Source organism: Leptopilina heterotoma, unplaced genomic scaffold (assembly GCF_015476425.1).
Source record: "Leptopilina heterotoma isolate Lh14 unplaced genomic scaffold, ASM1547642v1 Lhet_142, whole genome shotgun sequence".
Taxonomy (NCBI): Eukaryota; Metazoa; Arthropoda; class Insecta; order Hymenoptera; family Figitidae; genus Leptopilina; species Leptopilina heterotoma.
This window is the reverse complement of record NW_025110861.1, coordinates 1,243,897-1,260,666: the sequence shown is the minus strand read 5'-3', so window position 1 is coordinate 1,260,666 and position 16,770 is coordinate 1,243,897. Positions and strand designations below refer to the sequence as shown.

At 29.8% G+C, this 16,770-nt stretch overlaps 1 protein-coding gene across 2 annotated transcripts in view; it reads right to left on the bottom strand.

The window, feature by feature from the left end:
• The window catches only part of LOC122498078 (igLON family member 5-like), a 222,252-nt gene that overhangs the window by 149,979 nt on the left and 55,503 nt on the right, over positions 1-16,770 (bottom strand). The window contains exon 1 of one of the 2 annotated variants that reach the window (XM_043605629.1): positions 7,354-7,380. The exons of the other annotated variant lie outside the window; for it this stretch is intronic. The gene's annotated coding sequence lies outside the window, so the exon portion shown is untranslated. Of the gene's footprint in view, positions 1-7,353; positions 7,381-16,770 lie in introns of those variants that run through there. 2 annotated transcript variants of the gene reach the window in all.

Below are 16,770 nucleotides of genomic sequence, written 5' to 3'. Positions count from 1 at the left end.
TTTAACAACTTATGAGTTTCCGGTTTTCACTATGTACAAGACCGTTTCAAATTCTATCAAAATCATCAAAAAAGTGAAAATGATTTTTTGTAACCTAAGCCCCTTTTGCTAGACCAGGTCACATATATATTCTCTAGGAATTTTTTCCAAGGTTTCCACAATAATATTTAATGAAATCTTTCCACTTAAAGGATCATTTTGGCAAATGAATAAGAATTTCTTTCAATTAGCCAACTTTGCATACGCTTTTAAAACTTGGACTAATAACGAGCTATTCTTTTATACTATTTAATTTTCCACTTGTTAATTTTTAAGTTTTCTCCTTTGCGTCAAATTAAAATTCATTTTTTATTCCACCGTTTTTATTGTCATTCCAGAAGTACCATATTTTTAGCAGCTTAGCACCTTTTAATCAAATTTTATGTATTATGTAAATTCTACTCGTAAAAGTAATTATATCAAACTAGCGACATTGTCCTCGCTCAGTCAAATGTAATTGTCTTTATTGTCCTGCACTTATTGTTATAATCGTCATACAATTTTATTGAATTATTTTCTAAATGAAGTATATTTAAATACAGTTACTAAATAGAGGGATTATTATTTATATTTTAATATTTATCGTGCATACTGAAAAGTATAATAATAAATGTACCATAAAAAGTTCCATTTAAAAGTTGAGAATAAATCGTTGTAATAGAGTACTTTTTATTTATCGCAACATTCTTTTATTTTATTATAATAATAATAGTATATAAAAACCAGCTGTAGAAAGAATAGATTAATTTAAACACAGAGATTATATACTTTTGTATGTGTTACATTAAAGTAGTAGATGTGAAAGGTTCATTGTCTGATTTCTTAAGATCAGATTTCGAAAATAAAGACAATAGCTAGATGAAAATAATTTATATAGTTCGGAAACGATACAATTTTATTACTTATTAAGGATTGGCCTTCCTACCGCACTTAAAAGAAGGGAAAAAAGTCATCTAGATCATATGAGTCAATCCCCTTTTAATTATTAATAATATTGTTAAACTATAAAAGGGATTATTATAATTAATGTAATTAGAGAATACATACATAAAGTCAAAATGCAATAATTAAGTTCGAGAGCACATTCTAGCAACATTAGTAATTAAGAATAATTTCTGCCTTATTTTTATTGTTTTGTTTAAGTTCGTGTTTATTTATTTACTGAAGGTCACTATTCGTTCCCACCCCCAGTAGGCAAATTATTTAATTAAAATTCTCGATTCTAAACATTCTAATCAATTCCTATAAATATGGCTTGTCTTTTCTTAACATTTTAGAGGAGGAGCCAGGTGCTCAAATTAATTAAAAATAAGAAAGATCGCCTTTATAATGTTTCGCCACCAGAGTTGTTTTCCCCAATTTTCAGTTCATATAATTTATTAATCATTCTACGCGTATAATGATCGCGTCCCGATTTCAGAGTTTAACGTTTACCTGAATTTGATTGCCCGTGGCGAACCCTTGAACCGACTGAGTCTCGCAGACGGTCAACCTCACGATAACCTGTCTCCAAGAGTTAACTGTCGCGAAAAAGCAAATTACATTGGAGCACATCAGTTTTAATACCTGAAATTGAGGTTTGGGTGTGACAGAATTTAGTGGAGAGGGTTAAAGGATTGGAAAATGTATTCTTACATTGGTCAATAATTGAAACTTGGAATAACTTTAATGTCATTGCACCTTCTTATTGTGCGAAAATGTTTAGCTCGTTATATTGGTTGCAACACGTGAATTTTCAACAGTCTTCAATGTCAGAGACCTTTTAGAAACTCTTATGTTTCCGTTTTATCAACAGACCATTTATCATTTTGGCCAATGACCTAAAAGAGTGAACTGAACAAAAAACGATCGTTAAGGTAATTTCGGGATACGAATAGAGTTTACGTGCAAATGAAAATTCTAGTACTTATTCTTTTCATTTATTTATACACTCGTATTTTGCCTTAATACTAGCGTTATTAAATTTCACCTCTAGAGAATGACTTGAAATTAGAAGTACTCGCATTTGCCTGGACCACCCATCTAATGGGTTTTCTCGCCAGAGAAGATGGGATCTGTAGAGCTCAACAGATTTAACGACGACTGAATTCTAATAGTGTGTACTGGACAATAATGGACAGTGCACATCATTATACCTTGACGTCAAACGTCCCGCTTGATATATATCTCGAAAATAGTGAGAAACCACCGGGTTATAGCAAGAGCCGAAGCGTGGTCACTCATCCAACCGTACTCAAGTGTTCTTAACCTCGACGAACGCAAACCACGGAATTTAACTACAGTGATGTACCATCGGTTAATAAAATTTCTAGTAAATGGTTAATATAATTTTAGTTTTGACATTGCTATTAATAAATATAAGATTTCTTTTGAGTTCGATTCGGATTCACTGACGCGCAATGCGAATTCCATCTGTTTTTGAGAGACTGAGGCACTGAACGGAGAATATTTGTTGGAATCTGTCAATGTTCGTTGTACACAACGCGCTCTCAAAGAATGGTCTCGACATCCAACGTCCGGTAATGGACGCAATGATCCAGTTATGAATATGAATCTCATTCACCCTCTGAGTTTGCATACATTTGTCTGAATTCACTTCACATTGTGTTCTTCACATTCTGTCACAATGTTATTAGTTCGTGGCAAATTTATGTATCATGTTTTCGAAGAGGTGTGCAAACCGGAAGGACAGCATATAAGCAGTTACCTGTATGCATTACAATATAATTAATGGTGTTAGTTTATTCTAAATAGTAATATTTTTAAAAGATACATGTATATTTATTAAAAGATCTGATAAATATGGCTTTTAATAACAATTGTAAGGTTCGGTTATTGAAGTCAACCTTATTTTTCAATTACTTTGGATTCACAATAGGTGGTAGCTGCCCCACTCTATTTTTCTAACGGGTCACTGACCTGACGAGTAGGAGTCTCAGTTTGGGACTACCCTTCAACCATTGCGGATGTTCTTATTTTTGGAATAAGTATTAAGTGTTCTTTTCTCTTCATCATTTAATTGTTTGTATGATTATATTTAATTGTTATATTTCTTTTTGTTTGCTACACTGTTGTGAGTTTCTGCCCTTCAGTATTAGTTATTCTTATATTTATTTAACATTTTGTATGCCACATTGTCGTGAGATTCTGCCCTTCAGTGTTATATATTAATCTGTTACTAATTTTGTTAAATGTGTTTGATCAGTCTGAACATTTATTTAGCAAATTATCAGGTTATATTCCACCTACAAACTAATTTTCAAAATCACCTATTCGTAAATTTTAACAGAACTCTAATTTTATTGCAATATATTGTCACCGTATAGCCTTAAAGTAGATACAATACAACATATTGCACTACTGACAAACCGTCATTTTGCAAAGAAATATACGATATCAAATTTAATCAAAATAAGTCTAAACCATGCTACAACCAGTGAGTTTCAATTATCTAAAGACAGATATAATCTCTATTTCATTTAAACAATTTTATACAATATTTTATTATGACTTAAAAATATCAGTTTACCCTGTTTAAAAAATATAAAAATAAAAAACATCTTTTCGTTAGAAACAATTATTCCTTGATCAACCTTCAACTTAGTTAAAGAACAGCATATAAGTCGAAAGTTAGGATCGTTAATGATGTTAACCGACATAAATCGATTGTTGGGATACAGCGCTGTCAGTATCTGAGTACCAAGAGATGAGATGTATGTAACCATGTCAGCAGTGTTGACGGTTACAAAATAATTACGGATATCCGTTATCGGAGCTTCAATATGCATGCAATGCAATGCTTCAACACCGTTGCATGGTAGATATATTTTTATAATCCAAACTTTTTTGCTTTGAAGTTTCAAATTTTTACCACTCTAACATTACTAATTTATATGCAATACGAATACACTCTACTTTTCTCTAAGCAGTTTGCAGTATGATTAAAAATGACGCCTGCTGTTAATCTTAATCTAATGTTGTATTCCTAAAGATCCAATAAATAAGCTTACATGACAAAAGAGAAAATAAATTTAACTACGCAAAGCTACAGCAAATTGACAAGATTCCATTTCGACCCTCAGGGTACTGACTGGGTTAGCGTAACCCAGGCGAATTTTGAAAGTTGCGCCATTTCTAAATAAGTCTATGGAGGGGGCTCCGGACCGGAGGGGGGAAAACTTTGAGGTACCAACCGAAGGTAGCTTCTAGCTTCTTTGGCAGAGCCATTCGGCGCTTTCTGTTCGAACAGTACGTTGTCTAAATTTGTGTTCGGTTAAATTACACCCAGCCAATACGCAACGTTATAATATCAATTCAATTTAAATAAAAATAATCCTCCAGTGAAAAGGCTCTAGCCTTTTCATTGGAGGATTATATTTGATAGAGTTGTCAATGCAACTTATTGTGAAAGCGTGCGCTTTCACGAGTGCAAAGCTTGGTGATCGTGAATCGTTTTTGTATGTGAAAAATCACACCATTATTGAAACGTTGTGTTTGAGAGATTTTCCTCTCATTGAAACAAGTAAACGTAATATCGTTACAACAGTGGCGCCCAACGTGGTGGGTCGAAAATAGGGCGATGGATGTAACACTGTTGGTTAATTGACTTGCTGTCCAAATCGCATGGGATTAAACCTCTTTCACTGCTGACACATATAAGGCTTCCTCTTCTACTGTGTTGAGCTGTGGTATTGCAAGATACTGAGCGCCACCACAATCCGTATGCTCTTGAGTACGAGTCATAAAACTGGCGATAAGATTTCTCTATTACGACCAGCTCACATAGGATAGTTGTTTTGAATTTAACGATTCTATACTCTCGGTTTGGAAGTCCTGAAGTGAAAAAACAAGTCACGATGACAAGGTCTTTTTTACGACATTCACTACATTTTTCTTCATATCTACTAGTGAAGTTACAAATGCACCCAGATACTGTAACGTTAATTATAAATAATCACGTTATAAAAACCGAATTGACATTTCGCCGAAACTTATTATATTAATTATTTATTATTGGCATAAATTAATTGTGGTGTCCCGACTCGAACTCAACATTTACTTCATTTATTCTATCTTTGTATAGCAGGATGTCAATTAATCTATTTTCACCAGTTCGTGTCTGGCTGCAGATTAACAAATACGGTGACACCTCGGTTGACTCAGTCATTAAAAATTTATTATAAAAAAAATGGATTAATGTGCCTTGCTTGACCGGATCAAAGGTTAGTGCTCAGGACGTCTCTTCCTCGCTATCGTGGCAGTAACACCGGTGGACAGTGTGATCGGGAAATAACTGTGGGAACAAGGACCGCACGGCACACTGATAAGACGCCGCCATTTTGGGTCGACTTACAAGCATCGTCGGCGTGTGGAAGTTATCTCATTCTCTCTACTTATATAGTGTGTTCAAATAAAATATTGATCAAAATTTTTTTTCAGGTGCATTCGATTAATTTTCTTTTTCTAGTTATTTTGAAAAATAAAAAGGTGATTCTCTCAGAAAACGCAATTTAAATTAATTCCTATGAGACTCGCTTTATTTTTTGTCAAATCTACTCGTGAAATTATATACATATACAAAATTTCAGTTTTCACTGATACCATAAGAGTTCCATCACAGTTCACTGCGTGAACAAACCTTAAGAAGGGGAAGTTTAAATGCAACAACATGAAAAATTTAAAAGGAAAAATTCAAGCTAGAAGATAGAGAGAACTTTAGCTCACTTAAGAGTCCCTGTTGATCCTCGACTTTGAAGAAATATGAATGTGATACTGAGAGTCAGTGGGTTAGCCTGAATGGGAGATATTTTTGTGACGTAACGGGAGGCTGCAGAAAGCAGTAGGATCAACTTAGTCCCAGACAGTCCTAAGATCTTTGGAGTGTATGAAAATAATTTCTTACTCTCAAAAAGACATAAATTATTATTATTATTATTTAAAATTTGGTTTTTAAACTGTTTTGTACATATAATAAATAAATAATGTAAAGTCCTCTAACGTTTTATTTAAATATTATTTTCCCCATCCAACATGACCGCCATCATTAGTTCCCTTCTTACGTTTTTAGGCGTACGCCCCGTAGGATAATACTCTGTTCATGATTTTACTAAACTGAGAAAATTTTCATTATTCTTCACAAATAATTTGTCAGATGAGTTCCAAAAAGCCAAGTTGTGTTGAGCAAGATACATAGTTATCATGATCAGACGCTTTAGAACAAGCTTCCAATGATTAACTCCTTGATTAATCAATTTGTGATGTTTTTCATCCACTTCTTGATTATAAAAAAGTCTGGACCACACATTAAACTATTACACTTTTGATTAAATAACTCTTATATTTTCATCGTCATTTAACCCACTTCCGATTATATTAACCTTCTAAAGGTTAAATTAAACCAATTTTTTGGTTTTACCATATGCATCAAAAGTAATAAATCTTTATAATTATATATTGTGACGAAGTGACTTCATCATGATACATATGTTATTTACTTTCTTTTCATTATTGTAATTTCAATTAATAATTATTTGATTTTGGGTTTAGGGCGCTATTTTTAGTTCAAATAAATCGAAGGAGTCATTATTGTGGTTGAGAAAAAGAAGGAAAATTAAGTATATTTTTCTGTTTGACAAGAGTCATGTCTCGAATGACTGAGTTTCCATTTTTTTGTTAATTTCCCCGACGGAACTTCCTTTGAGATATTGTTGTAAAATTTGTTGATATTTATTGGTTAAAGGTTTGACATATTGTTTTTGTTAGTTTTTTAATATAAAATTAACTGGCGTCTGTCTGCCACGTTGATGCTAGAATTTTGATTTGTATATCAAAATTTTGTCGTCCTGTATAAAAGCACTGTTTATATGCCTATGGAAAGAAAAATAATGCATTTGTTTTGCTCAAGGGAAAAAATGAATGCGATTTTCATACAAGTCGAACAAATAAATGAGTTTTACTCCCTACCGTCTGCCATATGAAATCGACACTTTTGTTCCTTTGAAATAAAAAGTATCGTAATTAACACAGGACAAAAGCAGCCAAATTGTTTAGGTTGACATTTGCGAGCACTCGTTAACGTCTCTGACTGCAAGTGCCAACGTAAACAATACTCCTCTACCCTCTTGTTGCTGTATTTGTGTTTGAATTTTTATAAAATCTATCTCATATTAAAGTGTAAAGTGTAATAGAAGTTGTTAGATGATTTTTTTCAATGATATTGCTTGTTCATTTCGCATTGTGACTTTTTCTCATTCTACTCTATTTAACAAAATTATTGATAAAAAATGTACGAATATAATGTAATTAGTAACTTACTGAATGGTATTATCACTTAATGAAGGAAATTTTAGAAAATCGACATCAACCTGTTCGACACTCACCTGTAACAAAATTAAAAATTTATTTTCAGTAGTTTCAATACCTTAAATAATTTATTAGTATAAAATTTCTATCAGAAAATAAATTTCTTTTTGAATAAACTTCCGTGAATTTCTAACGAAAATTTTATCAACACAGAATTTTGATGAAACATTGAGTAATTGACTTGAAATGCGAAATATTCATATTTGAATCCCCCTTGGACAGTAAATCAGGTTCGTTCGCGTTTGACCCAAGTATCTAGTATATGAAGCTTTTTGTCGTGAATGAATAATTTATCTTTATAATAGTTAACTAGTGTTCTTTTTCCTGATCCTACTCTCATATTTCCAGTAAATTCCGGAAAACTGGTTATAAACAATATAACAATTAAACTGACCAAAGAGTTTCATAGGGGTCAATCGCCAAATGCTCAAGGCAGACGCAACACTTGTTGATTAATTGTTGTCGTTGTTGATTTTGACTTCTCACTCTTCTGGTATCGTTTAACTATTCGTTATCTATGTTATTGTTGGCAATTAGTGTGGTGAAGTTTGATACCGTGTATTGTAGGAGATTTGATTAATTTGTTAATGTGAGTTGTACAAAATAAATTTCATGTAAACCAATTTGGTTTTTCAATCACATCCATTCTTTAGAGACATGAAGCAACGAAACGTTCTCTCATAGATGAGTTGACCCTTCCTAAAAAATTAAAACACTGAGGTCAAATTTCACCAACTTTGATAAAAAGTTTATCAATGATTAAACCCTCAATTAACCAATAGTGATCGGTTAAACAGACTTCAATTATTGATTAATTCTCAATTGGAGTTGCTGAAATTGGCTCTTAGATTTGAACAGATCGATACGTCTCTGAAGCGTAATAAGAGAACGAGTAAGAGCAAGAAATGTATCTTTGCCACCGTCAAGGGAAGAGGATACAAACGACACACAGTTGGTGCATTTGGAGAACTAGACCCTGGGGTTTTCAACTCCAGGTCAGCCAACTGTACCAACGCAAAGTGCAATATTACACAGTAATTAGGCGCGATTAGAAAAACTGTTGACATTACATAAAATAATTGCGAAAATTTTACGGAAAATTTAGAAAACGAAACGTTTATTATAAATTCGTTTTTAGGTATCTCGTACCTAATTATTAAAAAGTTGTATCCAGGACCGGGATTATGAATAGCAAAATTACTTATACAGATATCAGATATATTTCATATTAACAAATTAGATAATCCTGCTCAGTTTTTAGAAGAATTATTTAGTTTTATGAAAGGTTGAGAAATTTTTGAAAGTATAATGTTTTAGGAAACACTGACGCGGTAATAACGGATAAAGCTCATCTCTTATGGTGTTGGACTATATACGAGATTATTGGTTTTCACTTTGTGATTTTAGAGCGCAATTGCAGAGAACATTTTTAGACGAATTATTTTGCGAAGAAATTTCAACGGAAAATCAAATTTCACAATTAAAGCAGAGGGTGAAGAATTTTGAATCTGTTAGATTGGGATACTAAAATTATACGGAAAATTGTACCCGGGAAATGAGTGAGAATTACGCTGGACTTACTCAGCTTATAATTAATGAATGCATTAAATATGAGACGCATATATATGGATAGAAATTTACTTTAAAACATTCGAAATGCTAGAAAATTCTGGTAAAGTAATTTATATCGAAAGAAATAAATAAAAAAATCGCTAATCATCATTAAATGTCACAACCTAAAAAAAAATTCAACTTCTAGGCGTGAGAGAGCAAAGCAGTTCGTTTCCTCCTGAGAAAATAACCGAAATTCTAGAAAATTCATGACATTCACCGTAATTTTTTTTTTTGAAATTATTTCTATAAGAACTGAAGGAATAATCAACCAAAAACAAGTTACGGTTGCGGAAAAGTAGGTCAGTTGCAAAGAGATTGTCGATCGGAAAATCAGGGAAACGAGTAATGGTGGTAGTGGTAAAATCCGGAAAGTTGTGAAGAGTTAATAAAAAAAATTTTAGATTTGTTATTGACATAAGAATTCAGGAAACAATTTTCGAAACTATGATCGACACGATGAGTACAAATTTTTCACGCACAAATGTACGGTACATTTTCAAGTAAATGGAATAGAAATGGAACCAGTTAAATTAAAAAGAGTTACATTTGTAAATGGTGAAAGTTTGGATATAATAGGTATAGAACAAAATAAACTTGAAAAGTGAAATAACTTTTTTAATAATACGTAAAAATTTGAGAATATAATAAAGGAAATGAAAAAAATTATAAAATTTTCAATTTTTAAAAGTTGAGTACAGACGCAATAATACTAGAAATTACGGAGAAAATTCAAAAACTTTTTAAAACACTTTCGATTTGAAAAAACAAAGAAAGGCTCCAAATTCTAGATATGATATCAAAATGTGAAATACACCCGAAAAAATAACCTGAACTTCAATTGTTTCTTTTCTTATCGGGAGTAGAGTAAGCGATGACCCAATATGAAATTGTGTCCAAATTGTATTGCTATACGTTTTAAAATGAATACTTTTTTGCCTCTGTCAATTACTTTCCTGCTACTCCTTTGAGACTGAGGATTTTATGAGCAGAGTACATATCATAAATTGAAAGTACGAGTGTCGAGAATGTAAAAATGCCAATTACTTAAGAGTGTTCAATGGTCCCTTAAGAAAGGGTAAGTTATTAAAATAAAAAAATTTTTTTAATGATATCTCTAGAATATTGTGTTAAAATTTCAAATCAATCGGAGCAAAATTGACGGAGTTATCAGTATTTTAATTCAATTGATCCAGGCTTCAGGATTCATGTTTTTTAATCAATAATCATAATAAAATTAATTTTTTTTTAAATTAGTAATATTCTATAACCATTCAATAACTTAATGCATTTATTAGTAATATTACATTTAATTAATATTATTTAATTTATTTACTCCGTAAGTTCGTGAAATAAAAAGATATAACAGAATGCCTTTTAAAGTTGGATGTCATATAATATTGGCGTTCGATGAAAAATGTGAGCTGTCACATGATTTTTCAATTTTGCGATTTTTTAGATAGTATACCTATTGTTCGTCGATGTAAATTCTATTTAATGGATTTCCGACCAACACATGACGTGTATGATTTATTTATTTATGTGATGTCTACGGAAACCGGACATACGATTGATATTGGTTTCAGTAACGCGCAATGCACAAACAAAAAATCCATTTCAATTCATTACTGTTATGTTATAAGTCTGCATTTAATTAATAAAGTAAAATGATAAACTATCAAATTCATATGTAATGTAAAAATAAATGTGTCTGCATTAATCTCTTGTACACTTTTACATAAATATGAAACGGATATTTATTATTTACCTAAAATCAAGTTTCTTTTTATATTTTTGATAAATGTTTAGTTTCCTAAATGGAAACAATTTTTTTTTTGATAATTAAAAGAAAAGGATGACAAGGTTTGCTTTACAAATTGCAGTTTTTTCTATCTTATTTAATTTATGAACATTACATTTTTTAATAGTTTTAACAAAAAAGGGTGTTATGCTAAAAATTAATTTTTAAGATAAAACACTTCGTTCTGTAAGAACGACGTGCAAGCAAAGGAAATTTCCTGCTGAAATTAAATTAACATATTTTAATTCTGAAAAAAAATAAAAACTTTGTTCTTAGACTGTTTAAAAGCTTATAAAATTCTGTGTCTGTTTATATATAAAAAAATAATATTTTATATTTTTGAGAGGTTTTGAAAAAAATTGATTAATTTTTCTTTCTTCGTGCAATATATTTGTGTGGCTGCACGTTCTAGAAAAATTGAGAGAAAAATTAAAAACTCCTACAGCATAATCATTAAAGTCTCAGCATTTATTAAAGCTTTTAAAACTTAAAATATGTTTAACGGTTTTTGAAATATCTAAGAAAAAAGTCTAAGCCTGTTTTTCTGAAATTTCCCGCTGCTCACCTTGATTGTTTCAAACATTCAAACAGTCCGAGAACAAAGTTTCTATCATTTTTCAAAATTAAAATATGTTAATTTAATTTCAACATTAATTTTTTTGCTCGCATGTCATTCGTACCGATAATTTATGACAGTACTGTAGTTTTATTAATTTTTTAAAAAGGTCGACGACAAATTTCCAATAATTTGGTTTAAAAATAGATGTCTGAGCCAAATCCGGATAACACAGTAATTCTCACTTTAATTGCTGAATATATGGTATCCGTTATTATTTAAGTAATGTGTACTAATTGATTAATTCGATAAGCTCTTAACTTTCATTTGTTTCAAAAATTGTGAATTATGAAAATATATGAAATATTTTATCAATACCAAACCTATAGTTTAGAATTTTTTTTCAAATTCCTAAGAAAATTGTTACTAGATAAACCAGAGGGTACTTTGATTTTGAATAAATGACTATTATTGCAATATATGTATTTGTTCAAATGTACAAAAAATTAATACAAATAATTACATTTATTATAACTGCTGTTTTATGAACTTTTTTATGAACATAACAATTTTTAAAACTTAAAAAGGCAAGGATAAAAATGTAAAATCTGAAAATACCAATACTGTTTATAAAATTAATTGTGAGAATTGCTCTGCATGTTATGTTGGACGATAAAAAAGAATGGTAGGTGTTCGTATCAAAGAACATAAAAATTCCAATTCCAATGTCATTGCTAGTCACAATACTTTTTTTTAGACACAATTTTGATTGGGACAATTTTATAATATTAGATAAAGAAACCAACTACAAAAAACGTTTGATATCAGAAATGATCCATATTGTTAAGAATTGCAAAGAATTTATCAAAGGCATTAATTTTTATTATAATTAATTTCATTATTACGTTTTACTTTTAAGAAACTTTTTACTATTTGATGTTTGATTCTTTCAAAAAAATCTGTTTTAAAAGTATATCGTACTTCGTTTTTCAAGAATGTATTTTTTTAATTATATTTTTTTTGTTAAATAAATTGTAGTTTCTGATGAGGGCAGCCGCGCTGTCGAAAGATTAAACAACTTTTTATTGTTTTATTTACATATTTACTGATTTGGAATGATCGTTAAATTCAATGTTTTATCAAATAATTAAAACAACCGAGTGATAAAATCAAATACTTAATTTTATATTGTTTTGATGTTCACAAACCAGTAATGTTATTTCAAATTTTTATTGTAATTATAGTAATCTCGAATGTAATCATTAAGTTTATTTTTATTTATTATTGGTAATACCTTAATTTTTTTTATTTAAGAAGGTTAATTTAATTTACTTTTTTTAAGAACTGAAAATTAAATTAATGTATAAAAATAAAAAGTGAGGTCGTAAACTTTGTAGAGATTCATATCTGCGTTTTCAACGGCTGAGATGCTTAAGGCACAATGTTTGAAGCCCAAGGTATCCAAGTTCGATCCCAGCTTCGTAGGATTTTTTTTCATTATTTCTGTCTATTTCTTAATTTCAAAAGTATAAAATTAAGATTAAAATAAATTTAATACAATACCACTGTGTTTTAACTTAAAAAATATTGTAAAAGAAATGTCTATTTAAGTAGATCTGAAGGGCAGTGAAAACGATGTTCAAAAGGCATCTTTATAGGTGTCCCTTTTTAGTCTTTTAGACGTCCAAAATTCGTCTTTGAGAATTTCCCCGAACAAAAAGGGACGTCTTTTAGACGTTCTAATGTCCACTGGGGAAGTAGCCTTAGATTACACCGATAAGTTTCATGAAAAAATATAGTGAATTTCCGTTTTGTTTAACAAACTTAAAATCACTGGGATTAAAAGAGAAAAGGCTCCTAACTACACTTCTACCGAAACAAAAGCACGTTCTCCATTACTCTCTTCTAAAACAAGCTATTTCCAACAGTATAGTGTTAGTTAAAGTCCATCGCATTTTAAAATTTCAACAATCCATGTGGTTAAAAAAAATCTTTAATATAATGCGGAAAGCAAAGTGAATTTCGTATATCCTTTTCACCGTAAACTGACGTCTACAATAAGAGAATTATTTTAGAAGTAATTAATACGATGCTAATCCCTAAAAATACTTTCTCATAAAAGTGATGTCTTATATAATATAACCTTAAAAAAAAATTTAATATCTGAAAAAGGTATTCAATGTTGCAAATTTTACTATTCTAAAAATTTGCCATTTTTCAAAAATTCCAGTCAGCTATTAATTCTATAAAAGACATTTAAAGCTTTACATATTTATTGTCCATGTTTTTCATTTGAAAAAGTTATTTGTTTTCTTTTCTAGAATTAACAACAATAAAGGAGATAAGAATGTTTCCTGTTTCATGGATTGTACAAACGAAAATGAATTTAACGTAAATCGTTATAAAATGATTACTCTCTTTTCAAATGCTTACAGCAGAAATGAATATCAGTCGTTTTTAATTAATTAATTGTTAACTTCTTCCACCTTTAATCAGACGTTTTTGTTTGATTAAAAACATCAAAAACGATCTTATTTATTATAGTGAGTAAAAGTCAAAAAATAATTAAACTTCCAGTTTTCAAAATAGTATTTTCAAGAATATTCCAAAACGTAGAATATATATATGGGAATATAAAATAAAAAAATGCGTAATAGAATTTTCTATCAAAATATGCTCCTAAAAACAAAGAAAAAAAAAGGTTTACCAAAAAGGCCAACTAATTGTAGCGTCAGAAATTATAACTGATTCATTAATTGGGACTCTCAAATGAATTCGAGATTCAGTAATGAATTCGAGAAAAACTTACTTAAGCTAATGAACAACGTGGTATTTGGCAAAACAACGTGGGAACGTGGGAAAACACGTTGATATTAAGCTCGTGACAAAGTGAGAGGGAGATATGGAGTTGAAGCTTTTATCACGAAACCTAATTTCTACAGCAGGGCCATTTTTAATGCAAATTTGGTGTTGCTGTGGAACGAAGAAAAGTAAATTTTGATGAATAAACCACTTTATGTTGGCCTGACAGTTGTAGATATTTCGAAAACTTTGAATTTACGATTTCAACTACGATTATATATTGCAAAAGTATGATGAAAGAAATTTGAAATTATTTTACACTGAGACATGTGGCCTTATTTATGAAATCAAATGCAAAGATAGTTTTTTTTATTTTCCTAACTCGAACTCTATCTCTAACTTTTGAATTTTGATCTTAGTGGAATTTTTTAGTTTACGAATGTTTTCTGAATTTGTTTGTACTTTTACGATAATTTCTGTAATTGCCATACAAATAGTACGATTGTTTTTATTATTGTACTTTTACATGAAAATTAGTACAAGATTAATGCATTTGCAATTGCCTTGTAAGCTGAATTCAAACCACATCATATTTTTAGAGTGCGGCTAAATCTTTCAACAATATTGATGCTTTTAAATTACTAAAAGTTGAGTAGAGATTAATATTGAATTTTTGCATTAAACTCTTAAACTCTGAATTGCGAAAAACCTTTCTTCTATCAGTATGCAAATTTTTCGGAATAAAGACTTGCTTTAGTATAGATTTCATTGCTATGGAAATATTCTTTTCATTTTTACTTTTTACAGGCACAGTCCAGGCGTATTTGGAAAATACGTCTGTAACTGTCATCATATATATTTGAAACCTTTATTCGCATAAGACAATAATATTTTTTTCTAACTTGTTTATGCAGGTCCATTACAACTGCTACTAAAGTCAAGATTACTTTTTTCAGGGTGTAATAATTATTTAAACATTTTTAAATTAATAAATATTAGTTAGTAACATAAATAAAATCTCTAATTTAAAATTTTGAATTTACTTAACATAATATTCCTCTTTTAAAATAAATTATTTGAACAAGTAAATTTTCAAAAAAATGTTTACTGAAGAGAATACTAAAATTTCGTTTGGGTTTTATTAAATATTATAAAAATGTTTCTTTCACTGTATGCTTAATTTTCATTGTCAATAATTTTATAAAAATAACATCAAACTTAAAGATCTATGTAATCAAACTTTAAGAAAGGATTATGATACATCTCTCTTAAAGTTTTACAAAAAAAAACATTTTAACATAAAATGCTTCTAGAAAAGAAACGAAGAAAAAAAGAAAAAATTTTGTTTTTCAGAAATATAAAAAGAAGGTACTTAATTTTTCTTTTCAACAGTTTTATGAAAATAACATTAAACTTAAAATTGTGTGCACTCAAAGCCCAACTTTTAGAAAGAATACATTTCAAGAAGGTTACATCTCTCCAAAAGTTTTGATAAAAAAATATATTTTAACATAAAATAGTTTTGAAAATAAGCAGAAACATGAAAAAAAAATTTATTTTTAAAATATGAAAAGAAGATAATATAATTTTGTTGAAGAGTTTGATAAAAATAATATTAATTAATACATGGATCATCATTATCATTTAAGACTTATCCGCAATATTAAAAAATATGATATTAACACTCGTTACATAGAAATATTTTGCATAGAAGTATAAATATGTCGATACTTGTAGCATTAAGAGATTTTGCTCGAAAGAAGTCAATGTCGATACTCTCAACATAGAAGAATTTCAAGTCAATGCACTAGAATCTAAATTGCTTAATATTTATTATTTTATAACATTTGCGTATTTTAAAAATTAGAAAATTATGTTTATGCTCTCGAGTCTGAAAAACTTGATGTTTGGCGCGCAGTAGTATTATACTTTAATGAGGATGATGAAGAAGAACTGGAAGACGTGCTGGCGACTGTAGTAATTCCTCTTGAGCTGACTCCTTTCCGGCTTATTCTTTTCAAGGTAACTCCTTTCGAAGTGATTCCTCTTCTTTAGAGTGGGATTGCAGTGCTTTGTATTCATCAATGGCCAGGGGTGGCGAAACAATATTCCACTTTAGTATTGTAATAATTTATTACAGTTTTAGGATGAATACATTTTTAAATTCAATTTTCACTTTTTACAAAGATAGCAACTCGGTTTGCTGTTCGTAAAATAAATTAATCGATTAAGGGCTCTAAATCAACTTTCTTAATATAATCGTCGTATATGTTCAAAATAGCAATGTTTTCAATCTCCTCTAAAACTACAGCTCCGTTAGCTGATTGTACGTTCGGTAAACAATAAGTTTTAAAATTACGATTTTCTTTTACATTAAGGAGGTTTTCCACCTACAAGCTGGATAAATTTTTCGTCAACAATAGCAATTATCATTTCAAATGTTCACAAAAAATTTAAAAAATGAAAAAAATAATAATCAATGAACCATGAATAAACATGTAGCAAAGGTAGGGGATTTTCTACTTGAGTATTTAAATAAAGAATAATAACCTTTTCGTAATTATAAATTCTATCATAAAAATTAATATGTCAAATAATT